Consider the following 15,020-nt stretch of genomic DNA (forward strand, 5'->3'; position numbering starts at 1 on the left):
ATGTGCACGTGCGTGCTCGTGCATGTGCATATGCACCTGCAATCACGCACCGACATGAGTAGAATTACTGTTCCCAGATAGCCTTTCCTGACAACCAGGTCCACCTGATCAACCGTCGACTGACCGGCCAGCCCGAGGAGGTGTTACTGTTTGCCACCCCCCAAGGAAAATTACCACAGGCCGCCACTTTTCTTAAATCATTCTGTTTACAAACTATTAACACATATAGTCACATCTGACTACTCCTCATAAATGTCAAAAAGCCAAAGTTTACCTGGGTATTAAACTGAAAAGCTCAGTTGCAACTCGGTTATGAGTTATATTTAATGTAATACTAAATAGAAAAAATCAGTTTGCTTTACTTATAGAATACATGAATGACATTAAAACTAAGGCTGTTCTATTAAATCAATTTAGGCACACATATTGTTCTGTGAAAGCCCACCAGGTCTTATATAATATAAGATATCCATTCATTTCATCACTTTGATTAAACTTTTCCTAACCTCGCTTAGTTTTCATTTCTCTATAAAACTGCTTTACACTCATGTGAAAGATACATCACTTACAGAATTTACAATGCAGTAATATTTAATCAATAATAGGAAGACTGTTAATTTATAACAACATTTAAAATGCTGTGTGAGGAAATATCTCAGAACTGTGTGCTTAATAGGAAGGATTGGTAACGTTTGTACAAGTTTGCCAGATACATTATGTTTTTATGTAGTCCCATAAGACCATATAAAATTATATTGGTTGAAATTATAACTTCCCATCAGGATATGGATTAGCTGAATAAATGAGCTAGTGACAAACTAATAGTTAAAGTGGGAAAAAAGCAATTTTCAGAATGAGTAAAGTGTATGAATAAGTAGAGTTTTACTGTGTACTAAAATTCAAGATGTGTCAAATGAAAACATGTATTTTTTTTCTTGTCATTTTAGGTGGGGGCCGTTGGAATTTGGTAAGTGCCTGAGAAGTTTGTTAAGTGAAGCTAAATTACTTTCTTTTTTTTTTGTCTTTTTAAATGAAATAACTTATAAACAACTTTCTTTAATCTGCAGTAAATGGTGCTGCAATTGTTGTAAACTTTTTTTTCTGAAAAAAATGTTGCCTGGCTTTCATGCAGACCCTTGAATATTTTGGAACAATGACTCATAAGTATACAGATCAGGACCTGTGAATTTTCTATGATATTCCAGATCTCCATGCTCGTGAAAAACTCAACCCAACAGGGGCCGCTGAGACTTTGCCCAGGTCTTCCTACAGGCTGCCTGCCACAAACACAGTTCCAAGCACATTGACAACACAGGCTCAGTCTAGAGGATGGATTTTTGTGGATTCTTTCTTGCAGAAACTCTAACAGGAGGGGATTTAGTGTTCAGGATACTCCAAAATGACAGCAAAAATTAAAAGGTGGACACACTTTTTAAAAGTCTAAGCTAACAACAGCCTTGGCTGGAGGTAATAGAGAATGACCAATAATTTCAAGTCTCCAAAAGAGCAATCCCAGTCCATTCAGTAACCTCTGTCACTCATTTCCCTCTAGCACATGCACACTTGAGAGTCCAAGACCAGGTCTTACTTACAATGTCCTAGGACAACTATCTGCCACCCAGCTTGACACTCTTCAGTGAGGGAGACAAACATTTAATTTCTAGCCAAAATGATGCCCTCTAGCAAAAAGATTGTTATCTTATCTTCTCCTTGACCCTCAGCCCAGCACCTGTTGAGGCCTAAACTGCAGCTTTTGTCACACACTAGCTACCTCCCAGGGCAGCATCCCCATAAGATCTGGAACCCTCTCTGGAAAGGAAAAGACCCTCTGTCCAGGCCTAACATTTATCACCTCCCCAGCCACATTCTGGGCACCCCATTGCCAGGGATTGGCCAGTGTCTGATACATATTCATAAATCAGTGGCTGACCCTTCTATTCTATTGTCTGAAAGCTTCCTCCAGAAACTGACAGGAGCAATCAACCACTGACCTTAAGGAAACCTGACCAGACCAGAAAAACAAATCACTACTCCACAGTGGAGCCAAAAGCGAAACTTAGCCCAGCTTTTGGTAGGGCACTACACTTGTTTTAGGTTAACAATTTTGAATGTACTAAAGAGACCCTGTTCGTATACTTGTTTTTTTTAGCAGGTTCAAAGGCACTCAGGAAAGGCTTACCCATTAATGAATGTAAATACTTACCTCACCTGCTGCCCACACTGCTGGACATTATTATCAGGGATGAGCTTCGTATTCGAGTCAAACTCATGTTCGACTCGAACATCATATGTTCGATCGTTCGTCGAAATACGAACAAAACGAGTCGTTCGTGCCAAATTCGAGTTACGTTTCACAGACCATAATTTACTGCGGCATCGCTGGCTGATGATTGGCCAAGCATGCATTATGACCCGCATGCTTGGCCAATCACAGCTTGCAAAAAACGGAGAGCCATAATTGGCCAAAGCCAGGGTGGCTTTGGCCAATTATGGCTCAGGAGGTTTAGTACACGCCCCACACTATAAAAGGCCGCCTGCAGGTTGGCCTTGTGTAGTGTGTTGCGGTGGTTAAGAGAGGACAGAGAGAGTGTCATTTTTTGCAGGTAGATAGAGCAGGCAGGCAGGCAGGCAGGCAGGCAGGCTAGTCAGTTAATGTTACAGTGTGTAGAGGATATATATATAAACATCACAGGTGTTGTACATATATTTATACACTGTATAGTTTAGCTAGATCAGTTCTTCCTAATTTACTGGCAGGCAGGTGATTGTGCTAGCTGCAGTATTCTTACATGGTTTATTGCCTGTGTCCTCTGTAGTTTGTGCCTAAAGTTAAAAAAAAAAAAAAATTCCTTTAAATATTGTACCTGCTGGGTGTCTATAGTATGCCTGTGAAAATGTCTTTGAGAACCTGGGTCTTGCCTGAGGGAACATGTATCAATGGAAAAAAAGTTTTAAAAACTGTCGTTTTTTCAGGAGTTCTGAAAAAAACAACTGTTTTTAAAACTTTTTTTCCATTGATACATGTTCCCTGGGGCAAGACCCGGGTTTTCAAAGACATTTTACGACAATAACTTGCATATTAGGCTTTAAAATGAGCACTTTTGAATTCAAACGTTCGAGTCCCATAGACGTCAATGGGGTTCTAAATGTTTGCGCGAACGTTCGGTCCGTTCAAAGTTTCTGGTGCGAACCGAACGGGGGGGTGTTCGGCTCATCCCTAATTATTATTATGCCCTTAATAATGTTAAGGTCAGCAGGGGAAAAACAACTAGGGTTTCAACGGACCAAAGAAATGAATTTCACATTGGATCTTTGGCTTTGATTTCTCATCTTCAGATCTGTGTTCAACAGTGTTGGAAGCAGAAGAGGTAAGTATTTACACACTCCTTTTACAGGTATGCTTTTCTGTGGAGCTTTAGTATATCAGTAGGGCTGCTTTGAATACAGAGGGTCAGCAAAATAGCCAGGCTAAAAGCTCATCAGGTCACCAATTGCAAGACTATTTTGATGGCATTCTCATTAAAATTTCAGACTGCTTTCTGCAAGAATTGTTGGTAAAGCAGGCTGATGCCAATCATCTTTTTGGCTGGCCTCAGATTCCTATTATTTTGGAGTGGGGGTGGATTTGCAAGGTATTTACAGGTCAGCTTGTAGCCAGCATGCTCAGGGTTTGCATTTGGGTTTTGTTCCAGTTGGATGAGCAAAGAAACAGCATTTTGGAAATCTGTATAAACTATTCAAGCTAACTCAGTTGGCCAGTACACTAGCTACCACTCTCTTCATCCCAACAAAGAATGAGCCCGGTATCTTTGGACAAAAATAAATACATTTCTATTAATGGTATAGGATTTTTTTAATCTCTTTATAAACTCCCCCCACAGCAATCCCCATACCACATGACCAAATTTTACCAGATATTAAGGTGTATAGCTGTTGTAAATTAACTATGGAACACTTTTATGATTCAAAACTCTGCAACATCCATCTCACATTTAAACATAGTTAAAATAAATCACTAAAAGTTACCCGTCAATAAAAATATGTAAGCTGCTTTTTGGGCTTGTTTTTTTTCTGTACTGCATAGCGAAACAGTAGCCTTGAACAGTTGTGGTGTGTTGTATTATCAGAAGTAGTGCAGGTGCATGTTTTCAAGCAGCGAGGTGTGTTTACAGACCATGTAAAATAAATGGGCTCTTAAATACAATGCATCCTAAGGAGACCCTGCTACCAAAATTTTTCAGTAAAAACACAGATACATCAAGTATTTGGTATGGCATACGATATTTATTAAACTTAAAGCAGAACTTCACTTTAAAGTGAAAGTTCCTCTCATCCTCCTCCCCCTACTGTAACATTATTGTCAGTTGCTGCTATTTCCTGATTTCTTGCCTGAGCGAAAATTGTTGAAATTTGGCCTGCCTCCCTCCCCTCCCTCAAACTCCTGGGATGCAACAAATGACCAGCAGATTTTGGGACTGGTCTAAAAGAACAGCGTGATCTTGCATATGTGCAGTAGGGAGCATGCCGTGAAGCAGCAGGAAGACACAGCCGGCTTCCAAAGCAAAGTTGGGGGCACCTGGGATCCAAAGACTGGCAAAGAACCAGCCTGGGTGAAGACAACACTGGATTCCTGGCCTGGGACGTGTGTGTGTTTTTTTTTTTTTATTCAACAGCAAGAGTATTTGTAGCTGCTGACTTTTTTTATAAACTGGTGTAGTTCCTTTTTAAACAAAACATTATTCTAAATGAGAGTTTACTAACCAACAATAATAGATTTTTAATCATCCAAAAAATAATATCCCTGAAGCTTTCATATAAATCTACTGGAGCTTTCAACTTGACTGGTTATACCCAAAGGACTACCCTCATATGTGACTAGAAAAAGTTATATGAACTCCATTTAAACAGATTGTGACCAGTGAGTTAATTGCTTGATATTTAGTAAGTAATGCAGTGTGAATCATTTTCATACAACATGATGGATATGTTCATGGATTAATGATGTCCTCTAAGCATTAAATGTAAAAAGCATGCCAGTGAGTCAAGATATATTACATTTCATGCCTATAGAAACACATGATTGATGGCTGGCATTTTACAACATTTTGGTAGGCACGGCTGAGGAAATTCTACCTTTTGAAAACATATTATCACATTTCTAAATTTCATCCTGCAAAAATTGCTGTAGCCACCACTTTGAAAAAAAATATAATTATAGTTTTTATGATAATCTATGCCTATGAAATGAGCAACAACTGGTGATGTTATTTTTCTAAGTAAGGCAATTACTGTACATTTTCTTTTCAGTCCTTTTTCATAGCAATATATAATACTGTAGCCATCTGGTTTATTATAAGATATTGCAAACCGTTTTTCTTTTTATTGAAAAGAACAATGTGGAAGGAAATAAGTGAAAATAACAGGACTACGACAGCAAAGATGTGAAATGTATGGCAAAAATCTTTTTTGACTTTGACCTTCTGATCATTTAGAAGGCATGCATCAGAAACATGTTGTTTTTCAAGCCCAATGTGCTTTCACAGAACTGAATAGTTAACTCCAATAAAATGGAGATAAGTATATTTGTAGGAGTCACATCAGGCACAAACTGGCTTCATCATAAACACATTCATTTTCGCTAAACAGGAAAAGCAAACTGGCCTAGCAAAAGTGTGGTTTTATAAACCATTAGAATATTTAATGCATGCATGTATACTTTTAGTTGATGTTTAAATATGTCAGCAAACATGTTAAGGATACATAAGCTGGCAAAATCAGGTTTCAGTTTTATTGTGCTACATTGAATATGTACTATTTAATTCCACTAAAGTTGTAAGAAAATTAACTTAAAACATTACCAAGACCTAGAGATACAGTGCCTTGCAAACGTTTTCACCCCCCTTGGCTTTTTACCTATTTTGTTACATTACAGCCTTTAGTTCAATGTTTTTTCTTTTTATGAATTATATGTGATGGATCAGAACACAATAGTCTAAGTCGGTGAAGCAAAATTAGAAAAATATATACATAAAAACGGAAAATTGTATACTCACCTTTCCGTAATTTTCCTTTCCTGACGCATCTTCATGGCAGCACACACTGGGTTGTGACTCCGCCCCCACAACCTGACAGGATTGGTTAGCTATAAAATCCAAAGGGGAGACACCCGGCACTATTCTCCGTATATATCATCATTGAACAATAGGGTGGGCAGCTGTGTGCTGCCATGAAGATGCGTCAGGAAAGGAAAATTACGGAAAGGTGAGTATACAATTTTCCGTTTTCCTGACGCATTCATGGCAGCACACACTGGGAAATAACTCGCCAGTCGGGAGGGTTCGATGCAAAAGTATTTTATTCCCTAAAGGGCAGAAGAATTGGCTCTGATGATAGATCGGCCAAATTCGGCCGTAGCCAAGAGAGCGGCGTCTACCCTGTAGTGGGAGATAAAGGTATGCCTGGAAGACCAGGTTGCTGCTCTGCAGATAGTCTCCGAAGAAACGCCACAATATGCTGCCCAGGAGGTTGCCACTGCCCTGGTTGAGTGTGCCCTGATGCCTTCCGGAATCTTCAGTTGCTGAGAGGAATACGCTCTTCCGATAGCCCTAACTAGCCAAGAGGCGATGGTACGGGAAGTGGCTGCCTGGCCACGTCTGGCTCCGTGAGGTATAATTAGGAGGGCGTCTGTTGACCGAAGATGGTTAGTAGCCGACAGATATCTGGAAATTGTAGACTTAATGTCCAAGGCATGAGGCTCGCCACTCTCGTTAGAAAGGCATGGCAAGACGATGTCCTGGCCGTAGTGGAAGGCCGAAGAGACTTTTGGAAGGAAACGATCTGAAGGCCTCAGTATCACCCTGTCGGACAAAAAGACTAGGTAAGGTTCCTTATACATGAGAGCTTGTAACTCCGATACTCTCCTTGCGGAGGCAATGGCAATGAGGAAGGACAACTTTATGGTTAGGTCCCATAGGGAAATTGAGTTAAGAGGGAAGAATGGTGGTTTGGAGAGTGCTTCGAGAACCACCGAAAGATCCCAAGCCGGAAAGGATGGTTTCCTGGGAGGTCTGATTTTAATGCATGTCTTCATAAACTGGATAATTAAAGGATGCAAAGCCCATCTGGTGCCAGTCTTGGCGGACAGAGCGGAGACCTGTACCTTTAGGGTGCTCGAATTTAGGCCTTTATCAACTCCTGTTTGAAGGAACTCCAGGATCTGGTAAGGATCAGGCGAGATGGGATCCCAACCTTTAAGTTGCGCCAACTGGGCGAATCTCTCCCAAATCCTGGCGTAGATGGTGTTTGTGGTGATCTTCCTGGCTTGCATTAAAGTTGTTATAACTGCCTGGGAACACCCCTGTTCTCTTAGTCTAGTCCTCTCAACCTCCAGGCTGTCAGATGGAGCCTGTCTGGAGCCGGATGGAGGAACCGACCTCGGTGTAGGAGGTCTGCTGATACTGATAGGTGTATAGGAGGTCGGGTATTGAGCTGTAGGAGCGTCGTAAACCACGGCCTCCTTGGCCAGAAGGGTACCACTGTGATTACTGTGGCCGATGATCTCCGGAGACGGGACAGGAACCTCGCTATTAGAGGAGTTGGGGGGAAGATGTACCCCAAATTGAAGTCCCATGGGTGCAGAAGGCAATCTGTCCCCTCTGCTGTCGGAAAGGGTACTCTGGAAAGAAATCTTGAGCATTTGGCATTTGCTGGTGTTGCTGCCAGGTCGATCTCCGGAACCCCCCATGCCTTCGTCAGAATGGAGAACTCCCGAGGGTTCAGAGACCATTCGTTGTTCGATAGAAGTTCCCTGCTCAGGAAGTCGGCTAGCATGTTCTGTGCTGCTGGAACATAAACTGCTCTTAGGTTCAGAAGATGTACCTGCGACCACTCTATTATGGGGTGAACTTCCGCTAGAAGTGTGTGGCTTCGGGTACCGCCCTGCCTCTGGATGTAGGCCACCGCCACCTTGTTGTCCATCCGGATTAGGACGCTCCTTCCTTGAAGCAGAGGTGCAAAGGCCAAGAGGGCCTGAAATGCCGCCCGGAGTTCCAGTATGTTTGATACTGTGCCCCGAGCAGGGAAGTGCCACTGTCCCTGGGCTGTCTGATCCAGGTAGTGAGCCCCCCAACCTCTCTCGCTGGCATCCGATGTCACTATCTCCGGATCTGGAGGAACTATGGGCTTGAATCTTCTGAGGTTGGGAGGGTGAGTCCACCACCAAAGAGAGTGCCTGACTTGGCTGGAGATTCTGATGGGTTGGTGCATTGAGGCTCCGTCCCATTGTTTGAGAAAAGCGTTCTGTAAGGTTCTCATGTGCCATTGGGACCATTTTATCATGGGTATGGTCGATGACATAGAGCCCAGCATGCTGAGGCAGGTTCTGGATGACGTGCGTCTGGAGGATAGTAGATTCCGCACTTTCCGTGCTAAAGGTTCCACCTTTTCCAAGGGCAGCTGTACCCTGTTCTGTTTCGTGTCTAATTCTGCCCCCAGGAATATCATAACCTGTGAGGGCTGAAGGCTGCTCTTCCGCCAGTTGATTAACCAGCCAAATTTCTGGAGGGTCGAGATTAGGATCTCCCGCTGGAGGAGTAAAGTCTCCCGATCCCCTGCTAAGAGCAGGATATCGTCCAAGTAGTGATGTACTCGCAACCCTCTCTCCCTGAGAAGTGCTATGAGAGGGAGAAGGACCTTTGTGAATGTCCTGGGAGCCGAAGAGATGCCGAATGGCAGGCATCGAAACTGGAAGTGATGTTGGCCAATGGCGAAACGTAGAAATTTCTGGAATGCGGGATGAATTGGCACATGGAGGTAGGCGTCTGATAAATCGATTGACAGCATCCAATCTCCAAGATTCACTGCCAGAAGAATGGACTGGAGACTCTCCATTTTGAAAGCTTCTATTTGAACTCTCTTGTTGAGCCGTTTGAGGTCCAGCACGGGCCGTAGATCCCCAGATTTTTTTCGCACCAAAAATAGAGGGGAATAAAATCCCCTGCCCCTTTGGTGCGAAGGAACCTCCACGACAGCTTCTTTCTGAATTAATTCTGAGACATATTGAGTGAGTAGCCCCCACTATCTTGGTGGGTTGGAAGATAGCGTGAGGCAATGCCCCCATAAAGTTCCACTTGTGGCCATGTTTTATGGTGGAGAGAGTCCATGGGTCCTTTATGTGCTCTGACCATACTTGGGCGAAACTCCTGAGCCTGGCGCCCACCTGAGCTGGGTGGGCAGGCAAGACTTCAAAAGGATTTCTGCTGGTCCCCTGTGGTAACGGCCTTGGTCTTCTGACCCCTTGCAAAGGGAGGGCGAGTAGGTCTCCAATCCCTCCTGAACTCCCTGCCAGGGCGATAGGATCTGGCATCTCTGTACCTCTCAGGCAGATTACGCCTGAAGGTAGGGCCCTTCTGAGGTTTGGGTCTCCTGTCGGAGGGGATAAGCCCCGACTTTCCCCCAGTGACCTTGGAGATCGCCGAGTCCAGTTTTGCGCCGAACAAGTTCGTGCCATCGTACGGTATCTTGCACCAGTTAGATTTGGAAGCTGTGTCGGCGACCCAGGGCTTCAGCCATAAGGCTCTGCGGGCCATCACTGAGGCTAACATAGACCTAGCCGAGGAGCGAATGCCATCTACTGCAGCCCCTGCCACAAAGTCGCCTGCTAGCCTGATCTCTTGTAGAGTGGATAACACGTCCCCCTGGTCAGTACCTTCTAGGAGGGTCTTCTCAGCGTTGGCTGCCCATGAGGAAATGGCCTTGGCGACAGCCGCTGTGGCAATAGCTGGTCTACATGCTCCCCCTGCCGTAGAGTATGACTTCTTCAGCTCCAGGTCGATCTTACGGTCGAGGACATCTCGGAATGAGACTGCGTCCTCTATCGGCAAGGTGACGTGCCTGGCAAGCCGCATTAGAGACGAATCTACAATGGGAGCATTGATGAGGGAAGAGACTTTAGACTCCTTCAGAGGGTACAACTTAGAGAGCTTATTGGACAGACCAGGCCGCTTATCCGGCTTCTCCCATTCCTCCTTAATAAGGTCCTCCAACTCTTCGATGAAGGGAAACAATTCGGGATCCTTCCTTAACTCAGGGAAGTATTTCCCAACCTTCAGAGGTTCCGCTGCGAGTTCCTCCCAGCCTATAGCCTCCTTGACAGAGCGAGCAAAAGGTTCGATCAACCCAAAGTCAATTCCAGACATCAGCTCACGTTCTTCGTGATCGGAATGGGTCTCTGCTTGCTGGGCATACAGCCCGGAAGCGGATGACGTGCCTGGGATGGGGTCATCACAGGCCTGAGGAACCGTGGTCCAGATTGATTCCCGTACTGACTCCCTTATGAGATCTGTAGCCACTCTGGCATCCGCCTCCTTCTCTCTGGTTGCTTCATTGAAGCAGGTGCGGCAAGCGAGTTTTCCTGGCAATGCAGTAGCACCGCACACCCAGCAAGCGTTTGCTGCAGGACGGGTATGGTAATGCTCGCGGTGCGGTGAGGGTGACCGTCTGCGGTGAGACCGGCTATGACGGGAGCGGCTGCGTCGTGATCGGCTATGTCTCGATCGGTGATAGCGGGAGGATGATCTTGATCGACTTCTGCGGGACCTCCTGCTTGATGCATGTCTGGATCTCTCCCTGCGCCGCGGGCTTGCGTCTTTAGGCCTGATGGGACTGCAAAAAAAAGCAGTGTTTAGTGGCCGGCTCTCTTTTGTCTCTTCACTACTTACCTAATTTCCTATGTCGGCCTCCATACCTTGTCTGTTGGTAGTGGTCTGCGAGGGCAGTGGACTCCATGAAGTAGCAGGACAGCAGCAGATGGGAAAGCTGAAGGAAAGTAAAAATATGGTTTAAAAACAGAATCAGTGAAAAATTCAGGGGTGCCCTGAAGGAGGAAGAAGTTAGGTTACCTGGGAAAAAATCCCCACAAAATTGGGGCAAAGCAGCAGCCTAGAAAGGAAAAAGGAAAATTTGTCCTTTTTAAATTTGGCGCCGCCGTCGCGGCGCTGATGACGTATACGCGCATGCGCAGTAGCGCCGCGCGCCTCCCGACGCCATCTTGGATGAGGGCGAAGGAGACCGCTGGCGTCATCACACTGCTGCGCGCATGCGCAGAACGGACAGGGGGACGCGGCGGAGCGGAGGGACATGGAACAACACTGCCCAGCAAGCCCAGAGTGTCACAAAGGTACGGAGGGACATGGAACAAGGGACATACACTGTGATCACCTGCTAAGAGGGAAATAAAGGCATATAGGGATAGCTGCACAGTTTTGGAAAAAAATAAAAAGTGGAGCCACTGCCTAAATAAGCTCATTTAGAGCCTGTATAAAGTGCCAGGTACCTGCCGGGATTTAACCCCTGAGACCACCAGAGCGGGGTTCCCCCCATAAAGCTCTATTAGAGACTGCACAGGGGGGACTTCCAAACAGGAGAGGCTGAACCTGCTGGGGCGAAAGCGGTAGGAGGCAAGCTGTACGACCAACGTCTTGTCAGGTGAGGATAAAAAAGAGAATAGTGCCGGGTGTCTCCCCTTTGGATTTTATAGCTAACCAATCCTGTCAGGTTGTGGGGGCGGAGTCACAACCCAGTGTGTGCTGCCATGAATGCGTCAGGAAACTAGTTTTCAGAAATAAAAACATGATAATTGGCATGTGCGTATGTATTCACCCCCTTTGTTATGAAGCCCATAAAAAGCTTTGGTGCAACCAATTACCTTCAGAAGTCACATAATTAGTGAAATGATGTCCACCTGTTTGCAATCTAAGTGTCACATGATCTGTCATTACATATACTCACCTTTTTGAAAGGCCCCAGAGCCTGCAATACCTAAGCAAAAGGCACCACTAACCAAACTGTAACAGGCGCTCCTCATGCCGTCTCTTTCCTGTAGTGCGTTGGGACGCATTACGGTGACCACGTCATTGCCAGGCGCTGCGTGCGTTCCACCGTTGGAACGCACGCAGTAGCACAGCACAGTTTTCTTGAATTAGTAGCACAGTTTTCTTGAATTAGTGCTATTCACTACACCTGCCATGGGGGCTATAAAGAGAACAGCGTGCAAATCGCATGTTGTTCTATTATTGTCGGCTATAGCCGGCTTGGCTGCAGTATCCACAGCTACTGCCCTTCCTTAACTGCAAACCAATCTATTGCTACCAGCAATCCCTGGACTACATGGCATCCCCTGCATCCATACCATTCCTGGATCAGCTCTGCAAACTTTACTACAGCTGCTGCAGCACAGCCCAAGATATCCCCCACCAGGAGACCCTGAATGAAAGAAACCTATAGCTGCCTTGGCTGCTGAACTACTTTCATTCTCTGCAAAATGGATAAGTACCAGTGCTATGTTACATTTGTTACTCTGTAATTACTCAGATCCCATATGGCCTTTACTAGGTACTGTATTTGAATCTGCTTTGCTTTTGCTGCCGTGCCCTCTAGCAATATTTGTGCAATATTTTAAAGGGACATACACTCTGGTACCATCAGAGCTATAGTTGCCTCTTTCAAGTATATGCCAATTGAGTACAGTATTTTAATATGCTACATGCTTGACATAAGTTCTTACTTGTTAATGGGCCCATGCCCCAAGTTACTGAACATGTTCGCTCTAACTTTTCTATGCTAAGGGTTGATAGTATTTTCATACCAACTTCCTTAGTGGCCTAATGCATTACTATATGTTTAAGTGATATGATGTAGAGAACCCCCAAACTCCTGTTTGTGTGGAGTGACGCCTGGGGTCCCATACTGATAATCACTTGCATATAGAAGTGCATTGGAATCTTCAAGTGTATGTTATAATTTTAAATGCTAAGCTCTGATCGCATGTTGGAATGCGTCCAACCTTAGTGGCTCAACGCCTTCCTTTATGTGAGAAAGAGATTATGTAGAGAACCCCCAAACTCCTGTTTGTGTGGATTGATGCCTGAGGCTCAGTACTGAAATCTCACATAAATCCTTGCTATCCGCAGTTGTGGTTCACTCCCGTTTACCAGAGCCGTTACACAAACACTGCCGTGAAGACCAAGGAACTCTCCAAACAAGTAAGGGACAATGTTGTTGAGAAGAACAAGTCAGGGTTAGGTTATAAAAAAATATCCAAATCTTTGATGATCCCTAGGAGCACCATCAAATCTATCATAACCCAATTGAAAGAACATGGCACAACAGCAAACCTGCCACGAGACGGCCGTACTCCAAAACTCACAAACCGAGCAAAGAGGGCATTAATCAGAGAGGCAGCACAGAGAGGAGGAGCTGCAGAGTTCCACAGCAGAGACTGAAGTATCTGTACACAGGACGACAATAAGCCATACGCTCCAAAGTTGAATAATGAACTTGCTTGGACTATAGGTGTAGGCCATTTATATACTTCTTGAAGTCTGACTTGAATACTCCCAGGACATTGCTAGGATGTTGCTAAATGAGGCCTAGTCATTACTGCTCACCTCCTCCATCACAGAAGTAAGGTTTCAAATGTTGAGCTCAGACCCACTGCATTAGGGGAGAGAAAGTACATGTAAGGAAGATTGAATACAGAAAAAAAAAGAAGATCACTCCCATGATGGTGGAGGTAAGCTATAACGTATAGTCCTCACATAGCAACATCCTAGCAATATTCTGGGAGTATTCCAGTCAGACTTTTAGAGGAATGTAAATTCTACTTTAATCAGAGCTAAAATTCTTACCTGTATAGGCAGTTTTTTTTTTTCCGTAAAGGTAAACTAACCATTTACGTTTTTTAGGGAACACAGAAAAATATTGGTAGATGAGGGAATCTGGAATGGGAAACATGAAACAATAAGGGGGGTAGAATATGCAGTATCTCACAAAAGTGAGTACACCCCTTGTAAATATTTTATTATATCTTTTCATGTGACATCACTGAAGAAATTACACTTTGCTACAATATAAAGTAGTGAGTGTACAGCTTGTATAACAGTGTCAATTTTCTATCCCCTCAAAATAACCCAACACACAGCCATTAACGTCTAAACAGCTGGCAACAAAAGTGAGTACACCCCTGAGTGAAAATGTCCAAGTGTCAATATTTTGTGTGGCCACCATTATTTTCCAGCACTGCCTTAACCTTCTTGGGTATGGAGTTCACCAGAGCTTCACAGATTGCCACTGGAGTCCTCTTCCACTCCTCCATGATGATTTCATGGAGTTGGTGGATGTTTGAAACATTGCGCTCATCCACCTTCCGTTTGAGGATGCCCCACAGATACTCAATAGGGTTTCGGTCTGGAGACATGCTTGGCCAGTCCATCACCTTTACTGCCCTGCGGCCCAGTTTCTGAAGGGAGCAGATCATGCTCTGTTCAGTATGTCACAGTACATGTTGGCATTCATGGTTCCCTCAATGAACTGTAGCACACCAGTGCCAGAAGCACTCATGCAACCCCAGACCATAAAACATCCACCACCATGCTTAACTGTAGGCAAGGCACACTTGTCTTTGTGCTGCTCACCTGTTTGTCGCCACACACACTTGACACCATCTGAACTAAATACGTTTATATTGGTTTCATCAGACCACAGGACATGGTTCCAGTAATCCATGTCCTTAGTCTTCTTGTCTTCAGCAAACTGTTTGCAGGCTTTCTTGTGAATAATCTTTAGAAGAGGCTGTCTTCTGGAATGACAGCCATACAGACCAAATTGTTGCAGTGTGTAGTGTATAGAATGAGCACTGACAGGCTGACCCCCCACCCCTTTAATCTCTGCAGCAATGCTGGCAGCACTCATATGTCTGGTTACCAAAGACCACCTCTGGATATGACGCTGAGCATGTGCACTCATCATCTTTGGTCGACCATGGTGAGGCCTGTTCTGAGTGAAATCTGTCCTGTTAAACTGCTGTATGGTCTTGGACACCATGATTCAGCTCAGTTTCAGGGTCTTGGCAATCTTTATATAGCCTATGCCATCTTTATGTGGAGCAACAATTTTTCAGATCCTCAGAGAGTTCTTTGCCATGAGGTGCCATGTTGAACTTTCAGGCCTCGTACTCACGACCA

The sequence above is a fragment of the Rana temporaria genome, chromosome 4, assembly GCF_905171775.1.
Source record: "Rana temporaria chromosome 4, aRanTem1.1, whole genome shotgun sequence".
Classification (NCBI taxonomy): domain Eukaryota; kingdom Metazoa; phylum Chordata; class Amphibia; order Anura; family Ranidae; genus Rana; species Rana temporaria.